Source organism: Alosa pseudoharengus, unplaced genomic scaffold, assembly GCF_046254945.1.
Source record: "Alosa pseudoharengus isolate Yale_2024_CS ecotype anadromous, Long Island Sound unplaced genomic scaffold, YU_APseudo_1.1 YU_APseudo_1.1_scf_23, whole genome shotgun sequence".
Classification (NCBI taxonomy): Eukaryota; Metazoa; Chordata; class Actinopteri; order Clupeiformes; family Clupeidae; genus Alosa; species Alosa pseudoharengus.
In genome coordinates, this window is record NW_027468685.1 from 3,899,771 (window position 1) to 3,910,589 (window position 10,819).

Sequence of the window (10,819 nt, forward strand, 5' to 3'; positions counted from 1 at the left end):
ATCCGATTCATAGACTTTGCAGTATGCAAATATTGATAACAAAACTGAAGCTCCATCTGTGTAGGCCTATCCGGTAAAAAGTGTATCTGAGCAGCAGATCAACCAGTCGACCACTGAAAATGATGAGCCCGAAATTAGTGATGAGGAGGCCATTACTACAGGGACAAGTAGAGAGGATAAATTAAAGTTATTTAATGTAAGAAAGAGCAATTATGCTACATGATAAACCTATATGCCTTGTTTGCTTAGAAGTGGGTAGTAAAGGAGTAGGCTAAATCACCAAACAACAATATAGCCTACCCATGCAAAAATCATGTAACCTAAACATTAGTTCAATCTTTGTGGAAGCGTGGGATAGGCTACATGTCAAAGACTTTATTTATTTTTCTTTCTTTCTTTCTTTCTTTCTTTCTGTTTTTATTAACTTGTGGAATATTGGAATATTTTTTGTTAACTTCTCAGTTGAAGTGAATTATTATATAACCTTTACACATTTGTTGAACCATGGTACTAATAAAAACTACAGGATAGTAAGAGCTGAAATGTTGCTTCTTTTATCCAATTTCCACCACCATGGAAAACGTGGGCCGGTCTTGGACCTGAAACTCCTGGGCTGAAAAGTGGCCCCACTCCGGCCCTGTTCATAAGTGAGCAAAAACATTTTTGTCTCTGTGTTACTTCCCTGTATGTTGTTTAAGTGTTTGCTTGCTTTGGTCTGTGTGCTGTGTGTGGTCTGTGTTCTTCAGACAGTCCAGCAGGGGGCTTAAATGCTGGGCCGGCCCTATAAAAGGTGCTGGCAGACGTCATTCGGGAGCTCTCTCGGTCTCACGTTCTTGAATTTTGGGTAGCCGCTGCTATGCTATGAGGATGGATAATGACCACTGATTTCAGCTTTGCATCAGAAGTGTGGATATGGATTGTGACCGCATCACACACTGGCTCCTGTTTCCCTTTGGGTTGCAATTTAAAAACATCCAAAATGGCCGCCACAGAGCCACGTCGCTATCACACTTTAGCTCTCAGCACACGCTAAGTTTATAGAATGACACCAGTCAACAGCATTTCTTTTCCTTTTATGATTACCACATAATGGTATACATCACACTGATTTGCATCCGTCCAATCCTTTACATATCTTTTATACATATATATATATATATATATAAAAACAAGTCGTTCTGGGAGCAGTTGGACCCGAAACCCGTTATCGGCACGTTATTGCACCACGACATAACAACAGAATTACTCTCACGTTCTTAAAGTCACAGGCACTCAATTTGACCAATACACCACCAATAGCCTAGCCTAGCCCCGCCCACCTAGATCTTTCAGCGGGATCTAATCTGGAACACCATAGTCAGGCCAATCAGTGACGAGAGTGTGATAAACAGAGGCAACACCTGCAAACGTCAAAAATGCAATTGGAGGCCCCTGCACCGTACGCCGGCGACCCGGGTTCGATTCCCGCCCCGTGGTCCTTTCCGGATCCCACCCCAACTCTCTCTCCCACTCACTTCCTGTCAATCTCCACTATCCTATATAATTAAAGGCATAAAAAGCCCAAAAATATACTTAAAAAAAAAAAAAAATGCAATTGGAAAAATGCAGAAATGTATTTACAGCAAAGGTAGACCCACATACATTGTTTCTGTAGATGCTGTTTATTGTCAGTTTATAAAGTGTAGGCAAAGTAGGAAGTAACATTAGGAATCTCTGATCAATGTGATTGGTAAGGCTGGTAAGTCAATGCCCGTCCCGATGCAAGTGTTACAAACGTTTCCCAATCGAGAGTCACCAGACTCAACTGAATTTGTGAATTAGTTTGGATTTTTCCAGGCTACCAATAGCCAACAATTTAATGACATTAAAGATAAATGTAAGTCAATATGAAAATCATATAAATTAGTCAAAAGTCAAAAAAAGGCTGGTGATCAAATGAGTCTATGATCTCCATGGGTGTGGTTGTGGGCCCCAAATCAAATCAAAAAAAGTTTCAATATTATCGCTATCAAAACAATAATTTTGGTATTGTGACAACACTAAAAGATATATTCTACAGAGTATCTTTTATGTTCATCGGATATGGCTCCTGACTCGGATGTATGAGATAGATAAATAATGTAGATAGATAGATAGATAGATAGATAGATGTTCTATAAGCTATGCATCTGTAAATAATTATTATTGTAATGGAATTGAATTGTACACCACCATAAATGGCATAGGGAAATGGGAATCCCTATTGTTATATTATATTCATCTGGTTTAACAACTAACCCATGTTTATATATGTAGGCTAGGCTCATCACCTCATCTCTTCTTACTCTCTCTCTCTCTCCCTCTCTCTCTCTCTCTCCCTCTCTCTCTCTCTCTCTCCCTCTCTCTCTCTCTCTCTCTCCCTCTCTTTCCTCAGTCCCTCTTCTCCATCGCCCGCCCCCCCCCCAAATAAGTCAAACGCCCACCCAAAGATGACATCCTGCCAACCCCTCTGAAGTGTGTGTGTGTGTGGCCTATTGATATGTCTGTTTGGCTTTAGAGGCAATGGAGGTTGTTGGGCTGTGGGGGGTTTGGACCAAGGTTTTGGACGGGGTTCTGGTCGGGTTTTTGGATGGGGATGGGGATGCGTCTTTGGATGGGGATTTGGATGGGTCTTTGGATGGGGATTTGGACGCGTCTTTGGATGGGGATTTGAAGGCGGTTGGGTCGTTCCTGGGAGTCAGGACCTCACCAAGCTCATGGCTCTGAGCAGACATCTGCTGGCGTTTTTGTTTGAGCTGGTTGAACTTCTTGAAACCTCCTCTTGTAGATCAGGTGGATCATCTTACAGAGGCACATGAGGATGCAGACACAGGCTGACACCACCATGAACAGAGGGAAGATCCTCTTCTCAGTGGGCCGTGAGAGGAAGCAGTCCACGGTGTTTGGGCACGGCGGCACCTGGCACTTGGAGAGCTTGGGCATGTTGTAACCGCCGTAGATGCGCTGGAAGATATAGAGGAAAGCCACATCCAAACCAGCCATCAGGACCAGGCTGAGCAGGTACATGAACCACAGCCCGCCATGATGCTTTTCTGGCAGGTTGAACAGGGGCGCCCCCTTGTGGCTGTTCTGTATGGCATGGCACCGTACCAGCAGGGCCGGGCAGGTGATGAAGACGAGCTGAAGACCCCATAAGAGGCTGAGAGATACGGAGAAGTGGTGGTCATAGCAGACTCTAGTACAGCCTGGCTGGCGTGTGTTGCACAGAAAATCATTGTTCATATCAACCCTCAGGTACTGGCCAGAGACAAAGTAGAGAATGACCCGAATCACATATACCAATAGCCAGGCTCGGCCAAAGTAGGTGGAATATGTATTAACCCCAAGAACCAGTGTTGTGAATGGATCCAAAGTCAGGAAGACATTTAGATGAAAGGATTCATTGAAAAATGGCTACTGTGAATCTCAGTTAGTTATACTTATAATTGACATGTCTGTTATAGCATGGCATGATCATCACATATACTGTACATTTAAAATGGCAGATGCGTAGACCAGCTGCATAGATGTGGGCGCTGTAGCCAGTTGCTTGGTTTGATGCATATCTGAAGTCTTTCCTCTGCTGAATTAGTCCAACCAGGTCAGCTATATTTCTGAACCTGTTTCAGTTTGATGGAAAACTTCAAATACCCACCATTTCCATGCATCTTTCTTTCTTTGTAACATATTAAAGAATGTCCTAATATTGTACAAATTTCTTGCCCAGAGTAGAATATTGTTAATATAGTGTGTTAAAGTAATGTACTTTTAAAATGAAATATCAATTTGAGGATGAAAATGACTGAAAGATGTGTTTTGTGTCAACAAATGGCATTTTGCATTTCTAATTCCAGTGGTCAAGGGCCAATGTGTAGTCAATGTGTGTTGAAAAAGTCAAGTGCGTACCTTGATCGTGAAACTACCCACATCACAAATCAACTTAGAACCCACGTCTGGATTACTGTCTTTTTACCTGTCTTGAACACAACATTTTGTGCAAAACTCTACACACAAAGTTTAAGTAAAACATGTCTCCTTGAGTGATGCACACAATCTATTCATCAAAACAATCTTAAACTCTGCACAGCTGAATGACAGCTGATAAACACATAACACTGATAAACACATAACGCTCATTTGTGTTGTCCAGTCCATAGTGAAGCTGTAACAACAAATCGCAGAGAGATGAAAACCTTGAGCTTAAGGAACAATTCTGATTAGCAGTTGGTGGGTACTGAAAGGGAAACTATACTGTGGAGAAAAAATCTGGACAAACCAGAATACTAAAAATCATGATCACACGATCAGTCAAAACAACTCAAGCGTTTTCAACTGGTTTCAGAGACGTAAGAGATGCCCATGGAAAAGTTTAGCTGCAGAGAATCAAACTGGAGGTGGGGAACTGAAAGTGATCAGAACCAGAGGAGATGTTCTCACCTCTTGGTGTCTGGATGGACATCTTTCAAACCGCAGGTGTACAATTTAACTATTTAAAAACTAACATGACAAACTAATCTTGGATTTGAATTTAGATAAGTGGTATTCAAAACACTCTTAAAGAGGAGACTAAAACCAAAGTCCTTTTAGGCAAGTCCCTCCACTATTGTCCGGCCATATTGCAACGCACATTGGGCACTTATTATTGGGCACTTATTGGGCACTTATTGGGCATCTATTCCAGGCAGAAATGTGCGAGCCGTGTGCAAGGCTTCAGTGGCGAGATCACAACACATAATTGGCACGATGTATCACATGTCAACTTTTGGCTGCGGAAGGCACAGGATATGTGTAAACAACATAGTTACAACAGTAAACAAAGTTACAAACTAACCCCATACATTTCTGTGGAGGATTTTTTGAGTGATGTGTCTCCTCATTACAAAGTCTAAACATAAGAGAGGGTGAAGACTATAATTGACTTAGATAGAGGAATGAGAAGACAAGAACAAGGACTGGAAGAAAGAAATAAATACAAATATTTTTTTATTTTTTATCATGATCTCTGACTAGATGACCAGAGACGTAGAGATGAGAGATGCGATCTTTTTTGTGACTGTTAATGCTTTTCACTAGCCTGGCGGGCCATCCTATATCACTGACATGTATAGTCTGGCATCGAATCATTCACCTCGCTTAATCCAAGGGGCGGGCAGAGAATTGTCTTTCAAACTGCCTAGGCATGCAATAGGCCAGCGCTACGACCATATCCGTATCCGGTCGGCAAAACGGCAAATACATCCTTCTTCGAAAGGAATGACTTAAGTGCATTGTGTTGATCTACTTTCAAAGAAAAGCACAAGTCCAACTCCTCCAAAGTTGACGCCAACGCCGATTCAAACAACCGCTCTTCGTTTGCCATAGCCACCTTCCTTGTTGTTCACCGTCGCAGGATGTCGTTATCCTGTTAAGCCCGCCTTAAGACTCTCTAACGAAATAGAGCGCTGTGATTGGCCGTCATCCACGGTGTTAAGCCAATAGAAATTCCTATGGTTCGATACTAGACGTACAAGCTGAGCAAATTAATTTGCCGTCGCTAGGGTGCGTCTAGATTTCTAGGCTAGCTTTTCACTACATACAATACATAATCTAAATAACTCTAGTACTTGTGTGTCTTTGACCCACATGATAAGCTGTCAACACACACACACACACACACACACACACTAGACACACACACAAATGTGTGCACACACAACATATGTGCACACACATGCACACAGACACATCTATACAGACACCCACCCACAGACACACACACACACACACACACACACACACAAACACACACACACACAGACCATCCATCCGGTGCTTCCGTTTTAAAACCCATGGAGGAGTGAGGTTATAGTCTGTACACTGTGACTGATGTAAAATGTACTTTTGTGGCGAGTGTGAAGTGAGAGAGTTTCCAGACTGTAGTGCATAGCCTTTAATCCTCTGAGCCCACTCCGTATGCTGTGCACACACACACACACACACACACACACACACACAGACGCACATGCACACACACACACACCCACACACACACACCCTCTTCTCTCCGCTGAATCCCAAACCAGGACTTTGCTCAACAGCTGACTGTTTTCCAAGCAGCCTGGGCCGTGTGTATGCAGGGTCGTGTGTGTGTGTGTGTGTGTGTGTGTTTTGCGTATGTGTGTGTGTGTGTGTGTGTTTGTGTGTGTGTGTTTTTGTGTGTGTGTGTGATAGGGAGACCGATGGCTTTGGTCTGAGGACAGTGTTTCTCACTTCAAGAGCCTTGGAGAGTAAAAGTGTGTTTTCTGGCCTTGGTGGTGAGATTTCTGGTGATAATGTTTCCGAGGCTCAGATCACATCAGACTGACGTTCTTCTACAGCGCCATTATGGGGAGGAGGACACAGGGTGGACTACAGGGACACTGGGGGAAGAGAGGAAGAAGAAAAAGGGAGAGAGAGAGAGAGAGAGAGAGATAGACAGGGGGAGAGAGAGAGAGAGAAAAGGATTACAGTTTTTTACAATTGTTTACACACGTTTTCAAAACTCTGTGTCTATTTTTCAAAACTCCACACACAAAACCCACAACTGCTCACACAAAATGCAAAATGCCTCAAATCTCCAGCAAAATGACACACAACATTCAAAATGTCAAAAACACATGTTTAAAGCAAACATTCGCCTCACATTACAAACACTTTTGTCATAATATGACATTTTGGATACATCATGTACACACTGTTGCTCAAAACCTAAAGCTCTTCTGTCTTAGGCTTTCTATATGTATTTCCATACAAGAGTGAAAGTTACGGTATCAACAAAGAGAAGTTGAAATACACAGTAAAAATGCAAGCAATATTGAAACCAAAAATAGTGATTTTTCCCAAATAATTTGCTGTTGTGAATACATTATTTTACAGCAAACAAGAAAAAAAGCAAAGAAGAATACAGTGACCACCAGATGTACATGGAGTTTTGAAAACACTGATTTTTTTTGTCTTCTAAAGACAAGTGTGTGTGTGTGTGGGGGGGGGGGGGTGGAGGTGGGGGCGGGTCGTGTACAGTATGTATTCATAGGCCTATAGACCCTTTCAACTGCAGAAACAAACAATTCTACAGTAAGCGTTCCTAAGGCATTTCTGGAGGCACAGAAATATGTATTGAGCTAATGGTACTGTAACATGGGGACAAACAAAAATAGAGTAAAAAGACAAATTTTACATAAAGTCGACTTTTTGTAGAACATTACTGTAAGCTAAAGTCCGATTACTGTATTTTCTCTATTTTTAAAGTATCTGCATTGGTTCTGAATATTTCAACCGGAAATCCTCTAGGAGCAGATTGAAAGGGTCTATACCTATATAGAGAGTATATCTATTCATAGACCTATACTAAGGCAATGATTGGATGGTGTTCAGTAAAGTAAAGAGTGTTTGCACATGTGAAGAGAAAGAGTGAAGCACTGGTGATTTAGTGTGGCATTTTGATGGGTTGTGTTTGAAGAACGAAATCAAGTTACTTCCTGTTAGATTTGTGTGTGTTAGGTAGAAAATTGTGTGTGGTGTTTTGCAAAATGTGTTTTAGTCAATTGAAAACTGAGTCAAACACTGAGAATTAGTGTATGGTTTTGCAGATTTGGTGTCGGGTTATGATGTTTAGAGGACATGTTTAGAAAATTGTGTGACAAGCAAAGATTTAGTGTGTAAGCAGTTGAAAAAAACTGTAATACAAAGTGTCCACCACAAAATGACAGTTTCACCAGGGCCCACTAGGGAGAGCTGTAGCACCACACATTTTTCTCAATGTGTATTTGTGTGTGTGTGTGTGTGTGTGTGTGTGTGTGCGTTTGTGTGTATATGTGGCAGTCAGACACAGTTTCTATTAGCTGTAAGATTTGGGGGGATTACATTTTCATATTGTCCACCCCCATCAATTGCATCTTCTATTCAGTCCCACAGATACAGTATAATGCCTCCTCAGCCTTTTTAGGGAAAACTTTCCTTTCTTCCTCTCTATTTATCTTTCTCTTCTCTCTCTCTCATTTTAGCACAAAGCACAGGAAATCATCTGTCTATCCTGACAGATCCTCAGCCTCCTTTTGAGAGTCACTCCGCACCACGCCACGCCGGCTTCCTTATTAAAGCATCACATCACACTCCACAGGTCGTTCTCACACACTCACACACGCACACACGCACACACACACACACTCACACACTCACACACGCAAGTACACGCACAGCACAGAGGCAGAGACAGAGGGAAAAGCTGAGATGGAGGGACAGAAGGAGAGAGAGACAGAGGGAGAGAGAGAGAGAGAGAGAGACAGGGGGAGAGATAGAAGGGGGAAAAAGAAAGAGGGTGAATGTGAGAGGAAGAGAGATAGAGCAAAGGGAGGAGGAAAAGAGAGAGTGAGAGAGTAAAAGGATGGGGGAGAGGGAAAGAGAGAGAGAGAGAGATGGAGACAGGGAGAGAGAGAAAGTGCCTCCTCAGCAGTGCTATGGACCAGGACTCATCTAAGATGCATACTATTTCCAGTGCTATGGACCAGGACTCATCTAAGATGCATACTATTTCCAGTGCTATGGACCAGGACTCATCTAAGATGCATACTATTTCCAGTGCTATGGACCAGGACTCATCTAAGATGCATACTATTTCCAGTGCTATGGACCAGGACATCTAAGATGCATACTGTACTATTTCCTGACGCCCCCTGGCCACTGGGGCTTTGGTCATCCGCTAGGGCAGAAGAACATCCTGAGAGGCATCGGGGTCTGTATGAAGCAGTGGCAACACAACTAGGTCGCATATTGGGACTTATGGCTCCTACACACAGTTGCGTTCCGTCAACGCATGCCAGTGGGTGTTCCCGACGGTAGCTATGCAAATGACTTAAGGTAACCGTAATTTGATTGGCTGGTGCCGTCTGTTGTTGAACTTCTCAACGCGAGCGACGGGAGCAACGCGACACAACGGACCCACAATTCAGTTGGGCAACGGATGACGTGAGCCCCCATGTAGAGTGGACGGGATGCGTCTCCAGCACTGCACCGCACACAGCCGTGTGTGGGAGCCGTAACCCTCACCTGAAATGGCTCACCTGAAAAAAGTTAATAATCTCCCTCTCTCTCTTGCTCCCTCCCTCTGTGTGTGTGTGTGTATGTGTGTGTGTGTGTGTGTGTGTGTACTGTATGTGTGTGTGTGTGTATGTGTGTGTGTGTGTGTGTATGTGTGTGTGTGTATGTGTGTGTGTGTGTGTGTGTGTATGTGTGTGTGTGTATGTGTGTGTGTGTGTGTGTGTGTATGTGTGTGTGTGTATGTGTGTGTGTGTGTCACAATTCTGCCCAGTCCATTCTACATCAGACTAGCCCTCCCTGGTAGAATAGAAAGCTGTTGAGCACCTTCTCTCCCCTCTCTCTCTATAACACACACACACACACACACACACACACAGACAGACACAGCCACCAAAATTGCTTTCGTTTGGCCAATTTACTGAAGAGTTTTTCTATTTGCACCACCAAACATCGTCTGAGGTCCTTTTGCCTTTCCAGGTCGCAACACCAACACCCCCCCACCCCCTCCCCACACACACACACACACACACACTCATTCCCTCTCTCCCACATTCGGCATTTCCAATTCGTTTTTTGAGTTTTCTGACACTCACTTTCGGGCCCTTAGAGCACAAGAGAAAGAGGCGGCCATCTAGCCGGTCACTTATCTCCGGCTACAAGGGCCCTGCCGAAGCAGAAGCAGCCCGCCCTGCAGCCTGAGAGGAGAGTAGCCGTGCTGCCGCCCTGCAGCCTGAGAGGAGAGTAGCCCTGCCGAAGCAGAAGCAGTCCGCCCTGCAGCCTGAGAGGAGAGTAGCCGTGCCTGTGCTTCATAACAGCACAGACACACACGCACACACACACACACGCACACACACACACACACACACACACACACACACTCAGCTGCCTGTGCTTCATAACAGAAAACACACACACACACACACACACACACACACACACACTCAGCTGCCTGTGCTTCATAACAGCACAGACACAAACACGGGCTTATCTGAAACATAACAGCGCGGCCGGGTCAAGCTCATTTGCCTCTGTGGCAGATTGGATAACATGCCACTGAAGATATCATGGCTTCAGACATGCGTTGGAGAGGCTACGCTGCCAGACACAATCATGTGGGAAATATTCACAATCATGTGGGAAAGATTCAACTCTTAGGTGCCAGACACAATCATGTGGGAAATGTTTAACTCTTATCTGCCAGACACAATCATGTGGGAAATATTCAACTCTTAGCTGCCAGACACAATCATGTGGGAAATATTCAACTCTTAGCTGCCAGACACAATCATGTGGGAAATGTTCAACTCTTAGCTGCCAGACACAATCATGTGGGAAATGTTCAACTCTTAGCTGCTGTGCTGACGAAAGAATAGGGAGGTGGGATGGAGCCTTTTTTCATTATGACCGCACAATGTTTGTAGGAGCAGCATTATGACCGCACAATGTTTGTAGGAGCAGCATTATGACCGCACAATGTTTGTAGTGTGTCCGTCTCGTCTGAAGGAGCAGCATTAACCCATTACAGGCGCATTACAACTCACTTGTGGTCTAAAGTGGGTGTGGCTTCATAACATATTATGTTTTTGAAGAAAAAGTGAGAATTTGTGTAATTTTGCCTTTATTTTGATATGATATGATATTGAGAGACTGAAGTGATTGGAAGTGTGTGTGTGTGTGTGTGGGGGGTCCGTTTTAGAAAATATAGAGTCCAATATTCAATTTTACTCAGTATTCAGTATTTGTTCTA

The 10,819-nt window shown here is 43.6% G+C and overlaps 1 pseudogene; it reads right to left on the reverse strand.

Moving 5' to 3' along the window:
- Positions 1–2,477: 2,477 nt before the first annotated feature.
- The window catches only part of LOC143140526 (gap junction beta-4 protein-like), a 68,254-nt pseudogene continuing 59,912 nt past the window's right edge, over positions 2,478–10,819 (reverse strand).